Source organism: Suricata suricatta, chromosome 9 (assembly GCF_006229205.1).
Source record: "Suricata suricatta isolate VVHF042 chromosome 9, meerkat_22Aug2017_6uvM2_HiC, whole genome shotgun sequence".
Lineage (NCBI taxonomy): Eukaryota > Metazoa > Chordata > Mammalia > Carnivora > Herpestidae > Suricata > Suricata suricatta.
Genome location: NC_043708.1, coordinates 20,363,716 through 20,368,080, shown reverse-complemented (window position 1 = coordinate 20,368,080; position 4,365 = coordinate 20,363,716). Strand labels below are relative to the sequence as shown.

Here is a 4,365-nt window from a genome sequence, read left to right as displayed (position 1 = left end):
GTGGAGGTTCCTCAAAAAACTATCTATAGAACTCCCCTATGACCCAGCAATAGCACTGCTAGGGATTTACCCAAGGGATAAAGAAGTGCTGAGGCATAGGAGCACATGTACCCCAATGTTCATAGCAGCAGTGTCAACAATAGCCAAATCATGGAAAGAGCCTAAATGTCCATCACATGATGAGTGGATCAAGAAGATGTGGTATATATACACAATGGAGTACTATATGGCAATGAGAAAGAATGATATATGGCCATTTGTAGGAAAGTGGATGGACCTTGAGGGTGTCATGCTAAGTGAAATAAGTCAGGCAGAGAAGGATAGATACCATATGTTTGCATTCATAGGATTAACAGGAGAGACCTGGCAGGACCATGGGGAGAGGAAGGGGGAAAGAGAGTGGGGAAGAGCGAGGGACACAGATCAAGGGAGACTATTGAATACTGGATACGATCCATGGACTGAAAGGGGAGGGGGAGGGGGGGAGGGGTAATGGTCATGATGGGGGGCATTTGTGGGGAGAAGCACTGGGTGTTATATGGAAACTAATTTGACAATAAACTATTATTAAAAAAAAAAAAGGAAGGAAATTCTTGGGCCCCTGGGTGGCTCAGACAATTGAGCGTCCAACTTCGGCTCAGGCCATGATCTCATAGTTCATGAGTTCGAGGTCCACGTCAGGTTCACTGCTGCCAGCACAGAGCCCACTACTTCTCTCTGCCCTACCTCTCTCTGCCCCTCCTGGGCTCACACACTCTCTCAAAAACAAATAAACATTTTTTTAAAAAGGGGAAGGAAATCCTGCTACTGCTACGTACAACATGGATGAAACTTGAGGACATACTCTGAGGGAAATAAGCCTGTCAAGAAAAGGACAAATATCTGCGGGAAGCTGGGTCTCTCTGAACTCCTAAGTAGAGGAATCTCCTTGTGAGGCAAGGTGGGTCCCTAAGGTCAGATGGAGACCGGCATCTACCCCCACTCAATGTCTGCTTGAGCACCAACCCCCAAGGCGCCTGACTGAACGGTATCAGGAGTGGCTTGCCTTCTTATGTTAAAAATACATGAATTGTACCTTGTGAAAAAACTTGTTATAGGAGTTTCTTCTTTTGTCATTATAGGAGCAAATGTTACATTTCCTGAGAAAACAGGCTATTGACCCCTGCTCACAAAGACCTAACTCTTGCCTTTGCTGTGCTAAAAACTTTGCCTTGTATTTGAATGCTAAAGATCCCTCCCTATCCCATTTGATAAACATCTAGTCACCTCCTGATAAAGATTATGCATGAGTCCCCCACCAATCTATGATCTGGGAAGATTTTACATACCAAAGAATTTGTTATCAGAAATTATCCTCTAAGGCAATTGCCACTTCTGTTTTGTACCCCATACATTTTTTCAATAAATAAAGCTGACTCTCAGGTAAGAATAGAGCCGCCTGCCTGAAGAAAGAAGCCAAGGCTCTCTCACTCTCTTTCGCCAACACAGTTCGTCCTTCAGGGAGCCCTGGACCTGCTGGAGCTGGACTCCAGCAATCATATGACTCCACAGAATGTCCATGAAACAGAAAGTAGAATGGTGGTGGCCAGTGACTAAAACAGGTGGGGAGTTAGTATTTAATGAGTACAGAATATCAGGTCTCAAAAATAAAGTTACGGAAAAAGATGGAAGGGATGGTTGCACAACAACATGAATGTCCGTAAACCCACTGAATGAGCACTTAATGGTTAAGATGGTAAATTTAGTATGTATTGCAACAATTTTTGAAATAAAATCGTAAAAAATAACCATATAAACTAAAACTATGCAAAGCAGTTTTCATAATCAAAAGGGAAAATACAGCTGTTTTGTAATCTTTAAAACTTTTTGTCAAAACATTAAGAACTCTCTTACTGCTTATAATTGTATAAGGTAATAAAGATAATCACAAAACTAACATCACTTAGTACACTGTCATTGAAGAGTAAAGTGATTATTTTTATCAATAAAAATGACTGGAATCAGGATGGGGGCAATGAAGGTGGAGAGAATGAAGCATATCTGAGACAGACATTGGAGGTAGGGTCTATAAAACTTTCTGATGGATGCCACACACAGGAGGAGCAAAGGTGACACAGTAACTCCTGGATTATGGTTGAGGACTGAGGGGTGGTACCTCCATTGACTGAGTTGAGGGAAAGAGTCAGAATTTAGGGGTAAAGTAAATATTTCTTCTTAAACATGATGCATTTGGGATGCTCATTAGACATCTAAGAGGTATGTCAGCTGTGAACCTGAACACACAAGTCTGGAACTCATTGCTGGAGCTATAAATTGTAAAGTTATCACTACCCAGAATGGATCAAGTCGACTAGAGAGAGACTGTAGCCAGAGAAGATGGTGGCTCAAGTTCTCATCTGCAGGGCAGTATGGAGATGCACCACAAGACTCAGGTCCCTAGGCCCTGCGACTCCAGCTGGACAGAAAAGAGGAGCTCAAGTTAGGGGATACTGCCATGCTCTGCTCTTCAATATATGGGCATGTGGGAGGCGGAGGTCCTAAACCAACCAGGCGATTCAATACCCAGCCACGTGAAAATAGAAAACAAGTTTGAAGTGGGGCTTTCTCCATGAGATGCTCTGAATCCCAAGCTTAGAGAAAAAAAAACCTCAAAATGCTTCTAATGAACTCAGTAAATCCAGGAGCAAATATCTTCAGTGCTAACTGTCAGCAGGAGAGGGGCAAATACCAGGCATGTTGTAACAAAGGCAGGAATTTCCTGGAACCACAGGCAATTTTACGATTCTGAATAATTATGAAATGAGACAAAGTGGGTAAGAGTGGTCAGTAGACTGCAGCATTATTCCAGAAGTAAGGTCTGCACATTGTTATCAAGCAAGCAGCGAGCGGAATGAGGAAATGGTGAGCACCCTGAAAACAGTCAGGTGCTCTGGCAACTCTCCTGGAGCCACCAATCATTCTCCGGCACGGCTGGGTGGGGAGGCGCAGGCCCAGGGAAGGGCAGCAGCTGGCCTGGCTCTCTCTTAATTAACAATGATGCCCACAGACCTACCTCCCCCCCAGCTTCTCCCAGCACTCTTCTTGTGCAAACTCACTTCTCACATCCCATAGATGAGGCACATCATCTCCTTTGTTCCTCCAACCAACTTTCTTAGGTAGGTACTATTAGTAATGTCACCATTTTGGAGATGACAAAAGTTGAGAACAGAGAGATGAAGTAACTTGCTCCAGGTCAGGGCACTAGTAAATGGTAGTGCTGGGATTCTAACCCAAATCATTCTAAGTTCTGAGATTGTTCCCTAACAATTATTGACTCATTCATTCTGCCAACCAACAAGCACTGAGAGCCTGTGATGTGCCAACCCTTGACTGTGCTGGTTTTAGGAACAGAGAAATAGACAACAGAACCCAGAAAGGCTAATTAGCCAACAGCCTCATACTCATGAAGGACTTTAACATTTTTTTTAATGTTTTTTTTTATTATTAATTTTTGATACAGGAGAGACAGAGCATGAGAGGGGGAGGGTCAGAGAGAGAAGGAGACACAGAACTGGAAGCAGGCTCCAGGCTCTGAGCTAGCCGTCAGCACAGAGCCTGACGCGGGGTTCGAACCCACGAATGTGAGATCTGACCCGAGCCGAAGTCAGAGGCTTAACCGACTGAGCCACCCAGGCACCCCAGGACTTTAATATTAAGAAGGGAAGTATACAGGGACACCTGGGTGGCTCAGTCATCTGAGCATCAGCTTGGGCTCTAGTCATGATCTCACGGTTCATGAGATCGAACTCCACATCATTCTCACTGGTGTCAGCATAGAGCTCACTTTGGATCCTCTGTCCCCCTCTCTTTCTCCCCCTCCTCCCCCACTTGTCTCTCTCTCTCTCTCAAAAATAAATGAACAGTTTAAAAAAATGGAAGCACACAGTGAGTCACAGGAATATACTGAAAGGATTTAAAGAGGTACCTCCTACAACCTTCAATTCATGTCCCATTACCAAATCACTCCACCTAGAGGGTTCAACGAATATCATAACTCCTGTGGTTATCTTGTGTGTAGCAAAATTATATTTTCTGGGTTTCTGTGTGGGTTTCTGGGTTTTTCTGTGTAAGAATATGCATTAAAGGTTTTAATTTGGTTAAATGCAAATACAAAAGAAAGGTCATAATATTTTTCTAACCCTGTCTTGGAACTCTTTCAGTCCTGAATATATTGGGAACCTCAGAAAAAGGAAGGAACATAGGTCTCTCTCTACTACTGCTAAGAGGCCCTGAACTTGAATGACAGCATGGGTTACTATGGAGGACGACCATAGGTCATAGGGGTAGAGGAGCTCGGGAAGGCTTCCTAGAAGAGGCCTACCTGGG

The 4,365-nt window shown here is 43.8% G+C and overlaps 1 protein-coding gene across 1 annotated transcript in view; it reads right to left on the bottom strand.

Moving 5' to 3' along the window:
* STON2 (stonin 2) overlaps positions 1–3,229 on the bottom strand; it is a 134,779-nt gene extending 131,550 nt beyond the window's left edge. Inside the window, exon 1 of the mRNA XM_029950553.1 lies at positions 3,096–3,229. The gene's annotated coding sequence lies outside the window, so the exon portion shown is untranslated. The remainder of the gene's footprint in view (positions 1–3,095) is intronic.
* Between the last annotated feature and the right edge of the window lie 1,136 nt (positions 3,230–4,365).